Here is a 12,609-nt window from a genome sequence, read left to right as displayed (position 1 = left end):
GTTGATTCTTCAGCCCCAGTTGACCATAACCACAGATTCTTAATCCAAAATATTATACAAAACACTGAAGGGAATCTTTGTTTCCCTCTGAAACTGCCCTCTGAAACTCCACGAGTCAGGCCTCCACTAATGTTCCACCCTCCCACAATAATTCACTAAGTACTTTGCATTCAACAGGTGTTTCTAGCCCAAAGTCCAAATTCTCCCACAGCCAACCACCTCTCCCCTCCTTGTGCCAGACAATAATGTCAAGTTCATTATAGCAACAAATTGTACAACAAAGTATCTTATGAACAACAGCAAAAGAAAGACTTGAGGACCGTGTGTTATCCCTTAGATTTTAGCAGTGGTCTAGCTCTAGGATGGTTTTGACCGGGTACCTGGAGATGGATTTAAATCATGCGGATCGTTGTCAAGCACACAAGCATTCAATAAACACGAGGCCATTTCTTCTTTTGGTATCATGCAGCTTATGTTATTATTTCCCTTTTGTTCTCTCGATTATACTCTTCTCATCATGCTCAGGAATATATTAATCATTCTTGTAAATGTGGCACTTCAAAGAAAAAAAAAGCAGACACTTTTATAGCGTTTTTGAAGACCTCAATCTGATGTACATCTGCTCTTACAAAATTACTAGTTAGTAAAATACCAGATGACATTTTCCCAACATCCAAAGAAACGCCTGAAAATGCTCAGACACTTTCTTTATGGTATTCATATGGTTGAACAATAAGGACTGAATTCAAACATATTAAGAGTTAATCCTGACTGTTAACTCGGTTAGATTTAGAATCACCACAAAGCAAACTTCTGGGCATGTCTGTGAGAGTGTTTCTGGATTAACTGTAGTGATCGGATACTTTTCAAGTTGTATTGGAGTTTTCTGGAAAACAGGCAAGAGAACTCATTTTTTAGCCACTAGCAACCCCACCCCCCATTCCCAGTCTTTACCGGGTTCCTTTTACTCTCACCGCTTCTCTCAGGCCATTGCTTTCATGGCTTCTGATTTCTACATCTTCCAGTTTCGATTCAGTACAGACTCCCTCTGAACCCAGGCCCATGTGGTTCTTGACTTCCTCAATTCGCATCCCTCCCTTCACTTAATGTTTCCCATAGAAGGCTTCCCTCCCTTCCTCTTCCAATGGTCTTTGTCTTAATCTCCTGAGACAAGTAAGCTCTGTGGTTTAGAAAGTCCTCAAGGAGCAACAGAGAATGCTTGGCTTGTCCCCCATCCTGTGTGGCCGAGAGCAAGCCGGCACTGTCATGTCTGTGCCTCTCAGAGCATAAGGAGGAGCTGAGGCATGTAAGGCTACCGCTATTTCAGTGTCTGAAAATGAAGTATGTGAAATAATAAGTGTTTGAGGTGACGAACTGTATGATATTATCCTGATTTAATCATTGTGATATACAAAATCATAATGAGTCAATTAAAAGTTCATCATAGCAGATATTGAGGAGATGGCTCAGTCAGTTGGGTGCCCGCAGCAGGTGTTAGCTACCTTGTGGGTTCTCCTTTCATCCACCCTTCTCCACCCCTTTCTTCTACCCTTCCAACCCCCTAACACTACATAAAAGAGATAGACAAGAAAGGAAAGAGATCCCTGAAAAATCAGAGGTCAGAAAGAGGGCAGCATTATCCTTAGACTACTTCCTGCTCATTAGGGGAATGGAGTTTCTTGGGGCAAGCTTGATTTTAGAAGCCAGGATCTGGTTTCTTTTTCTTCTTGTTATTTCTTTGTGCACAACTACTTATCAAACCACAACCCAAAACACCCAAACAAACAACCAACAATCCACCATGCTGCTTGGGGTTCTAGCACTTATATACCCTCTGAAAAAGTCCCCAGAATTCCAAATGTCACACGATCACAGAATCTCTCTGCAGCTGGCAAGATCATGCCGTTACCAGAGCACAAAGCAGCCTCATATCCCCACACCTAGGATTAAAGTGAAAACATATTCTTATATTTCTGTGCTTCTTAAAGAAACCAAAACTCCTGAATTCTCACCACAGGTGATTGCTACACATGCAGGAAAAGCTGAATTTGAATCCCAAGATCCAAAGCCAGGAGTGGCAGCCCATGTCTGTAATGGCAGTTGTGGAGGCAGAGCCAGGCTTGTCAGACAGATACCTGTAGTTCACTAACCAGTCAGCCTAACTGAGTCAGTGGCTTTGACGAGACACTTTGTCTCAGACCAGAAGGAGTGATTGAGAAAAGTACCCAATATCAACTCCTGTCTTCCAAACACATATGTACACACATGTACTTGCATCCAAATGCATATGTACATACACTACACACACACACACACACACACACACACACATGCCAAATATGCCAAATTTCAAAAAAGTTTTGATATATCTTTTTAATTTTCTTTTTTTATTAAATATTTTTTATTTTTTACATATACATTTATATTATTACACATATATACAATAAACTACCTATAGCAAAAAGAACCATGACACAATCAGAAATTATATAAATGTTACAAACTTAATGTTTTGGCTATTTGTATTTGGCAGCCTTGAAGAAAGCATCTTTCCTATCTTGTTGAGTCTAAAATTCTGAATGTAAATCAATCTCCATCACATTTTGTCGTTATCAATTTAAAACATCTATCAAGACCTAAAAATATCTTAACCCCTAAACAACTAAGCTTCATTGTAAAACTAATCTTCCTGGTCTTCAACCCCTTTAGAGAATTGAGAAGGAGTAAACCTGATTACCTGAGTCTACAGGGAATGCAGATTAGCAGCTTTCCAAATGAGAAGATGACATAGACAGTTTGCTATCTGAATAGCCACTCAAAACTCTCTGTAACATTGGAGCATCATCTTCAGCCTTCTGGCTCAATATATCTGACAGACATATTTGTGAGGCAGGAACTATTGAAGACTTCCTTACCCTGTCTTGGCAGAGTTTGGCTGTCGACTCTACCTGCATCCAAGCTTGCCCATTTTTAGGCAGAATTCTTTCTGTAATAGAAATGAGGACATTTTGTCAGTGGCTTGATGGTCACATTTGAAGCCATCTACATAAGGAGCTTCTTTGATGCTCATCATCCTTTTTGAGGTAGGCTGGGTGTTGCCAGGAGTTAATCTGTCTCATTGTTAGTGAATCTTTGAAAAAATAAAAATATTTTAAAATGCCATATTTTGTGTGTCTCTGAGGTTTTTGAAGACCTTATCTAACTATTTTACTTTGTCTTTCCATAGACTCATATATATCTGTTGCACCTAATGTATATATTCTTGTGATAAAAATAGACTAGTAATTGACATGACCATGATTTGATCAACTAACAATTAACTTGTATAACTTATTTATCTTAAACAGCCTGCAATAGCACTTTCAAAGTATTGGAAGTAAACCTTGTATTATAATTGAGTTATATGGGTACAATACCTTATATTAGAGTAGAAATATATATATATATATATATATATATATATATATATATATATATATAGTGTGTGTGTGTGTGAAGAATAATCTTACATTTGAATTCTATACCACTGTATCTAAAATTAAACCTATTTTGCATCTATATACAAAATTCTATACTGGTGAATTAAAAATAACCTTGTCAGTGACAATTACGGCATTAAGTTGAGGAGTAGATTCACTAATCTACTTTTTGTTCTATCTTCCCTATATATTTCTATATTCCCCCTTCTTTCTTTTCAACCCCTATCTCCAAACCTAAGAATGGAAGATAAAGGAAAAGAGAGACATCTCTGAGTCTAACCTCGTTTTCTCTCTAAGTAAGGCCAATAATAACTTGTAACCAACCCCCATTGTTGATATATCTTTTAATCTTTATCTAGGTACTTTGAAGGCATGAACACCAATATGTAGCCTCGGGAAGATATGGTTTTTCTATTTACTGACGTCTCATGGAAGAAACATGGTGTTCTAGGAGCATTAAACCCACTGTTTTGCAGAGAGCTTCATGTTTCCAAATAGTGACCAGGGAGAGGTGAGAGGACTGGAGACAGTGGAAACTTCACCCCTTAGCACAGTCTACAAGATGAAGAGTGGAGGTTTAGGGTCACTGCTGGTATTTCCATTGACCCTGCTTCAGCTTCCTCTAAAGTCCTTTCCCTAAGACTGTGACATTATTTCTCATACAATCTGAGAGGACACTCTCAGATTCCTTATTCTTGTTTCCATTAATCTCATGCGTCCCCTTTCTATTTTGGTGCATGTCTTCTAGTGTATGTAATATTAATAATATGGTGTACAGATGTAAGTACTGAGTGCCATGGGTATGTTTGCCGACATTTGTTTTTCGACTACATGCATACATGTTGAAATACACATCTGTCCATTCATGAACTTACTGATTTCTTGTTGAATTCTTGCCATGTGCCAGTATATTAAAGGTCATGAAAATATGCTATTTATCAAGTTTGAAAATTGTTGCTCTATAGTAATGGGTAATCCACCCATAAGATGTAAATTTTTTTTCTGCACATTTAAAAAAATGTTTCTCTGGGGAAGTCAAGAACATGGGGGTAAAGGGTAGAGCCTCATCACACATCAAAATCAGAAGGGAGCAGCAAAGGCACCTCTGCCGAGACCCATGCCTTGAGGAACTCAGGCAGACTCGAAGGAGGAGGAAGAGGAAGGGGTGCAGTGGCTGTCTCTCCTCCAAACCATAGGAAGGATGGGACACAGATCCTGTGGCCTCTGTTCAAGTGCTGCTGCTGCAGCTTTGGGGAGTGATGGAGCCCTGCAGGTGGTCCTGCACCCTGCACACCAGACTGAGGTCCCAAGGAAAGAGACCTAGATCAGGCGTGGTCCTCCGAAGCTGATGAGGGTAGAGAGGGCTGAGCAAGCTCTTGTGTGCAGGGCTGTGCCTCTGGGGACCAAAGTGACTGCTGCTGCCTGCTCAAAGGAGGGAGACCCCCCTGCCACAGCTCCCATCCCCCCGGGTGGCAGATGGGGGGGTCTTCCCTTATTCCCACCCGAGCTGTGTGTGTGTGTCAACCTAAATCCTCCTTGTAATGCCAGGCTCTGCAGTGCTGGCAGACATACCCCCTGACTTCTGAGGTATGAGATATGTGGGAAATCCAGGACCCTGGTCCAACCCAACTGGAGAAGAGGGCATAGGTGATCAAAGGGTCCCAAGTTAGTACCAGGAAGAAGGGCCCAGTGTGTGCGTGGCAGGGGGACTCAGGACGTGGAGGGAGGGTGGCTGACTTGGGGCCTTGCCAACAATGACCCCATCTTGGGGGTGATGTCTCCATTCTTAGTGAAGGGATGCCTCCTTATTTGAGCTCCGCTGCCTACTGGATGGGTGGAGGGATGCACAGGTGCCCTAGGACTTTAAGACTCTGAGTCCCCAAAGAAATGTGGCCTCATCCTACTGCCAACATTATGCCACTGGCATAAAAGCCAGGGACACTCTCTTTTCTGGCCCCCTGGGGACTCCCCAAAAGTAGCAATAAAGCACAGATAGTCTGGCCTGGGGCAGCAAGGGAACATCAGCCTGGGACTGTGGTAAGAGTAAGCAGCCTGTGTAAACTTGCTGTGACCTAAAGTGGGGGTTCCCATTTGGGGGAGCTGATATGGGTCAGCCTGTCTCTCACCAAGGGAAAATGTATGACTCAGAAATTTGGGGTGAGTGTGGAGTATGTTGACTGGTGGAGCACCCCCTCCCACCCTGCTACTCGAGGTGCATAGGGACCACGCACATGTCTGGGGCCCGTGAGGTGGAGGGTAAGGGTAGGCAGGAGCCAGGGAGGGCTGTGCTGCTGGGTTGAGTGTGGAGCGCGACAGGAACCGGAGCCTGGGGTGCATCAATGGCTCACATGACAGAACATCTACAGTAAGGCTTCTTCATGTCAAGATCCTGGGCATCGCTCGGGGTGGCCATGGGCCCTGGTTGGTTCTCCTCCTTGGTGCCTGGGGGCTCAGGTGTACTGTCGTTGAGTGGCGTAGGTTCCCTGGGGCTGGCTGTGGCTTCGATTACCACCAGCTTAGCCTTGATGGTGTCCTGCAGGCCCAATACCTTCTGGGTCTCTGCTTCATCTACCACATTCTGATAACCCATGAATACCATGGTGACTCGGGGCTCTTGACCAGGCTGGATGCCTGGTGGGCCTGATGTGGCCTCTCCCGGTTGAGCCTCAACTCCTGTGATCTCCTTCCTGGACGGTGTGGTCCTGGTGACATCCTCTGCGAGTCCCCAAGGCTGCGCTGGCGGGTCTGTGGACCCTGCCTTGCTCATTGTGACCTCATAGGCCTTGTGACTGAGTTTGTCCACCACTGAGGAACTTAGAGGCTGGATTCTATTCTGAATGATGACATCACGGCATGGACCACTGCCTCTATCATAGTGGATCCCCCATGCCCTGACCCCGGACTCCGCACTAGTGTGGAGGACATGCAATTCTCGTTTGGGGTGCCCAATGGAATCTCCTGAGAATTCATCAGTGGTTCTGCCTTCTGCTCTTCCTTGGCTGGGCTTGCAGATGGGGGTCAGACTGGGCTGGGGCCTGAGGAGTTCTCCTTTGGGGCAGCTGGGGCTGATTCCCTGAACTCCAGGACATCAATTTCTTTCTCAAGCTTAGTGATAGTCTCCTCCAGGACCTTCTGTCCATCTTCCAGCATTTGCTTCCTCATGTCTTCATTAACTTCCTAGGCTGAGGATGGTGCCCCCTCCAGCAGCCAGCATCCCTGAAGTGCCTTGGACTTCAGGTACTGCAGCTGTCTTCTGTCATCCTTTGGTTGTCTCAATCTCTGGCTGCTTTTTCTGCTTCTCAGCGATGGCTTGAAGCCTGTCCTGTTGCCAGGACCTCCATCTCCTGGTAGGTCCTTGGGCAGTGTAGCACAGGGCAGGGCAGACTCTAGGGCCTGGCAGCCAAAGCTGCATGGCATGGGCGCAGCACTGATGCGGGCATTGTCCTTAGTGCGCCAGGTATTGTCCAGGCACTGCCCATACTAATTCTTGTTCTTCTTCTTCTTCTTCTTCTTCTTCTTCTTCTTCTTCTTCTTCTTCTTCTTCTTCTTCTTCTTCTTCTTTTGTTTTTGTTTTTCAAGACAGGGTTTCTCTGTTGTAGCTTTGGCTGTACTGGACTTGCTTTGTAGACCAGGCTGGCCTCGAACGCACAGAGATTCACCTGCCTCTGCCTCTTGAGTGCTGAAATTAAAGGTACTGAATTACTTTTGATAGCTGTCCTGGAAACAATCTACCACAAACATCATAAAAATTACCGAAAACACGAGTAAATTCTCCACAAAACAAGCACCTAAATTTAAGCATCTGGGCTTAGAATAAATAGCAGATCATTCTCCTTCCATGAAATGACAAGAGTAGATAGGAAGGACTAGTGGAATGTGAGAGGAAGCCATGGATCTTGGCTATCTACCTGGAAAGGACGGCCAAGGCAGGCAAACATTCGAGGGTCCTAGCCTAGAGCGGCTTTCAGTCCTGCTTTCCCCTTCTTGGCCCACTAAAATGTCATAAGCGTCTGTTTTATGTTTCTGCTATTGTCCTTTCCATGCCATGATGGACTGACTAAACTCAGTATGCCCCCTTTAAGTTACTTTACAGGTGTTTGGCTACAGCAATGAGAAAAGTGATGTGCTAAGCTAGCGGAACTGTGCTTGTGGGTAGTTATCCTTCGCCCCATCCTTTAAAGCATGAGGATTCGCTTAAAGAATTTTTTCCAAAGCCCAAGAGGGTATCTAGGAGTTCACATTTTCACCAACGTTGATTGAAATGGAGTTTAGAAGAAGGACATCAAGAAATACTATGATTTCAGATCTTATCTTTTCTGAAATTCTTTTCATTTTTGTGTTTATGGTCTTGGAGGGAAACATAAGAATAGAACTGAAAAACCATCAAGGTGCACGGTTAAATTCATAGTTAGCCACCAAAACCCACAGATCGTGGGAGTGGAGGTTTGAAGTATCAAGTCTAAGAAGATTAATTGGGTAACGAAGAATAGAAAAAGGGCGTCCCATGTCAGAAGGAGAGCTCCTGAAATGAAATAAGCAACTTAACAGGATTGTAGGAAATGTTAACTTTGAAGCCTACTTTGCGAAGACACTTTGAAAACAACATTGCTGACAATGAAACAACTTCAAACGGGGCAAGGGAGTCTTGTGAAATATGTTTAATGACCCTCATCCCCCATCATATGTGGTAGGGGTCTGTAAGTTACAGACTGGAAACTCAGTCCTGAAACACAAGTAAAGAGACAGTGTGGGATCCTGGTTGTGGGAATTTGCGCTCCTACATTTGCTGAAGGCTAGAATTAAACTTATTAGAAGTTAGAATTAGAAGCCAGAGATTTTGAGTCTGAGTATCAGATTTCAAGTGGATTTTTTTTTTTTTTTGCATGCTTATTCCTATTTCCATTAAGTCTTGGGTGTAGCAAGTCAGTTCTAAAGCCATGTCTATAAAACTTCATCCATCTCTCTCCTTGTCCTGGTGTCCTGAATATTTAATGTTGCATTAAGTCCCCTCTGAGGACAGTCACTGCAATGGGTAAAGCTTGCACTAGCACAGTAAAAACTGTAGACTGTACAGAACTCTGATATTCAAGTTGTGGTAGAGGACAGAAATAACTTACTCTGCTATGAGACAAAACGAAACAAGATTACTCTGGGAGTCTGGAGGAGGGTGGTTCACCAGATTAAGAAAGGCTTCTGAGGGGCAGTTTGTGCATCAAATTACAGGATAAATATAAGATGGGTGTGGTAGCTGATGTCTTTAATCCCAGCACTTGGGAGGCAGAAGCAAGTGGATATTTGTGTGTTTGAGGCCAGCCTGGTCTACAAAATGAGTTACAGGACAGCCAGAGCTGTTACATAGAGAATCCTGACTCAAAAGGAGGGGGTAATAAATATAAAATTTTAAGACTTTTTTGAATAAAATGCATGAGATCTCAGACCATTTTATCCTGCTGTAACTGAATATCTGAAGCTAGGTAACAAACATTTTAAGACCCTGGAACCTTGGAAGCTCAAGAGCATGGGGCTAGCAGATGTTCAGCATCTGGAGAAACATGGTGGAGAGCATCACACAGTGGGAGAACAAATGTGCTTGCTTTTACCTATCTCCATTTCCTGACAAAGTCACTTAACAGTATAATCTAAAGTTAATAAGCTTCTGAAGGCCTCACCTCCACATATCATTAACATATGAATTTGTATTATATGTCCAACACTTAGACTTTTAGGGAATATATTCAAATCATAGTAAAGACTTCCTATGTATTTTGAAAGGATAAAGTAGAAAATTAAACAAGTTTATAATTCCTACACTAAAAAATAATCAATTGACTTTCTCACGTACTCTGGTACTCTGGTGCCTCACATTTGACCATGTCCCCTGGAGGGGGAGACCTGGTGGCACTCAGAGGAAGGACAGCAAGTAGCCAAGAAGAGACTTGATACCCTATGAGAATATATAGGGGGACGTAATCCCCCTCAGGAACAGTCATAGGGGAGGGGAATAATGGGAAAATGGGGAGGGGGAGGAATGGGAGGATACAAGGGATGGGATAAACATTGAGATGTAACAAGAATAAATTAATAAAAAAATGCTATTAAAAAGAATCAATCAATATATATATTTAGAATTTTTAATGAACATATGCATTTATGTATAGCATTTACATGATTAGAATTAAAATGTTGGCACAGTTTATTTTATTTATTATAATTTATTCACATTATATCCTGATTGTTATCCCCTCACTCTTATCTTCCCATTCCCACCCTCCTTCTTTCTTCTGCCCTATTCCCCTCCCTTAGACCTCTGACAAGGAAGGGGCCCTCCTCCCCCACCATCTGACCTCAGCCTATCAGGTCTCATCAGGATAGTCTGCATCCCCTTCCTCTGTGTGCTCACGAGGGGAAGTGTCTTTTCCTATTGTGAAAACATATATGGTTTTTCCTTTATTCTGGAAAATTTTATACACACAAACAATGAAATATCATCATGTTTACTGCTGTCTTCCCCCTCCATCTCTCATTATATTCCTCCTTCCAATTTCATGATTCCTTCTTTTTTTTTTCTACAATCCACTTGGTTCAAACGGTATCCCCAGTGTGAGCACTGGTGTGGAGCCATCCACGGCAGCATGAGGAACATACCCGTGCTCACACTTTGAACCAACAGTGATGTGTAAGAATGTTTTTATGGTGTTAAGCATTTTTTAAAAAATCACGTGAATTTACATGCAAATTTTTCTAATATACGTCACAATTTATATGGTTTCATAATTTTCAAAAAGTGTTCACTTGGGCTATGTGTTTAGGTCATCGATGACTATGGAGAATTGTACACAACTGCGGTATTCATCTCTGAAGTGTTTTATCAGAAGTTCCTAGAAGTGGAACATTGAGATAAAGATGTAAATATTCACATATTTGTATGTATTTTGATATCTTTCACTATTTTTGTAGAAAAATTGTCACAGTTGTCCTCCCATATACACAGCGGTGTTCACATTAGCTCTTCATGTGCACAGCACTTCAGTTCACAGCGAGAGACAGACAAACCTGGCTGAGTCTGATATACATAAAGCATAATAAGGAATTCATTCAGACCAAAGCAAAGAGGGCATGGTAGACGTAGAATGCAATGAACTTGGAAAGATAGTGGAAAGTTTGATCTCCACTCTACAATTAGAGGTTTCAAGGCAGAGGAAGAGAAAATCCACTTGTGTTATTTGAGCCATAGTTAATAGCCAACAAGGGTCCACTGTATGGCTGGGAAAGTGGAGGCACAAAGACCAAGTAGGAAGACATGATGGCTTAGTGAGAGGTGCTGCATATGGGGATGGGCAGTGGCATCATGAATAGAGTGAACATATGAGAAGCCCAGAGAGGCAGCTGACAGGATGGACATTTCCTGTCTGACAGCTGGCTGGGCCTTTTTTGTTTCATGATGCATTTACCAGACAGAATGGTTTGATTAGAGGCACATTTTATGGGGAAGGGGGTAGGAGAAGTCGAGAAGTCAGTGCCAGCAGAATGTTAGGAGTGAAAAAGTGTGGGCAGTGGGTTCTATGGAGTTAGGCTTGAGCCAGAATCTGTATGGTGTCGCTCACTAAATGCCCAGTTGTCTGCTGTTTCAGAGCCTGAGTTCTTCATCTCTGAGACAGAATCAACTTCACTCAATTTGCAGAGTCAGTATAAAGATGGCAGCCAGTGTGGGCCGTGTGCTGCTACAACAGCATGACACGCACTAAGCATCTGTAGTGTCCATCTCTTGCTCCCCCACCCCAGCCCCACCCGGAGAGATCCAAATGCTGTGGTCTTCTGCTGAGAACAAACAGCAAAATATTATCTATAAAACTTGGTTGACCGCAGTCACAAGTGTCTCACCAACTTATGAATCTTGCTGGAAGCTCTTTGTGTGTTCTATTTCCAAAGCCTGTGTCAGCTCCCAAACTAATGCTTTTTCTACCTATTTTTGAGAGAAAGAAAATGAAACTCAGAGAACTTCAGAGAGCACTGCCAAAAATGTCAGAGCCCTGAATAAGGCATTTGCAGAAGTTACAGTGACATTCATGAAGTTGCTTCATGGAGGCTGCAGAGACATTCTCTTTAAGTCACAGAGAGAAAGAAACGGTGTCTCCTGATGAACCAGACCATAACTTATTTTTAGAGGAGTCATGCTATGTATCAAGCCTCTGCTTCCTATGTACTTTCTGTGGAAAGAATCTCTCCGAACTATGTGCAATGTCAGAAGGAAGAGAGGGTGACAGGAAGGAACTAAGTGGAAGCATTACACATTTCCCTTTCTCCCTGAGTCACATTCTCTGAAATGTTATTTGGAAACACAATGCCTGAGCCATGATGTCATTGAGACACTTCCTAGTCCTCTGATGATGCCTCTAACATATCTTGGTAGACACCCATCTCAAGAGGCTAGCAGCGATTTCCTCAAAACACCATTTATAACTTTAAAGCTTCAGAGTGAAAGTGACTGTGCAAAACTCCTCAAACAGGCACGGTAAGATACTGAGTGTGAATAAGAGGTTTGGTGTCACACAGCCAGAATAAAATAGATGCACAAATAAATAAATTAACATGACAATAAATTATATAATCTAGTTATTACTCCCATCTTACAAATGAGTCAGCTGGGGCTTGGAGTTCTGCTATGAAGCCAGGCTCAACTCAGATCCTGGAGAGGACAGTCCTGAATCTGAGATACTTCCCTATGAAACTGGATTTTTATGTCCACTTAGTGGCCTTTGAGCTACAACTGCATTTCATACACTGTTCTAGGTATGCCAGACACAGTGCAGAATAAGGACAACAGACATACTTGTCCAGTGGGCTTTTGGGTTGAGTTAAAAATGTATATTAGGTAGTGACCAGTGCTAAAGAGAAAAATTAAAACAGAAAGGAAGATGAGAACCTCTGTAAAGGAAATTAATTGGAATTTTGGATGCCCAGGGCACATCTCTGAGGTAGGTTTTGCTTTTAAAAAAATAAAATAAAATAAAAAGAAAGTCAGGGAACAAGTGTTGCATATTGTGAAGATGGTAAGTGAGCTATGATTGACAGTCAAGTGGCCTAAGCCCTCTCCAAGAGAGAATGGTTCAGGCTGCGAATATATTATTGA

General features: G+C 42.7%; 1 pseudogene; it reads right to left on the bottom strand.

Moving 5' to 3' along the window:
* Positions 1-5,823: 5,823 nt before the first annotated feature.
* On the bottom strand, positions 5,824-6,891 carry LOC127189874 (paralemmin-1-like; annotated as a pseudogene).
* Positions 6,892-12,609: the final 5,718 nt, after the last annotated feature.

This window comes from Acomys russatus, chromosome 5 (assembly GCF_903995435.1).
Source record: "Acomys russatus chromosome 5, mAcoRus1.1, whole genome shotgun sequence".
NCBI classification, from domain to species: domain Eukaryota; kingdom Metazoa; phylum Chordata; class Mammalia; order Rodentia; family Muridae; genus Acomys; species Acomys russatus.
The sequence above is the reverse complement of the archived record's forward strand: the minus strand, read 5'-3'. Positions and strand labels throughout refer to the sequence as shown.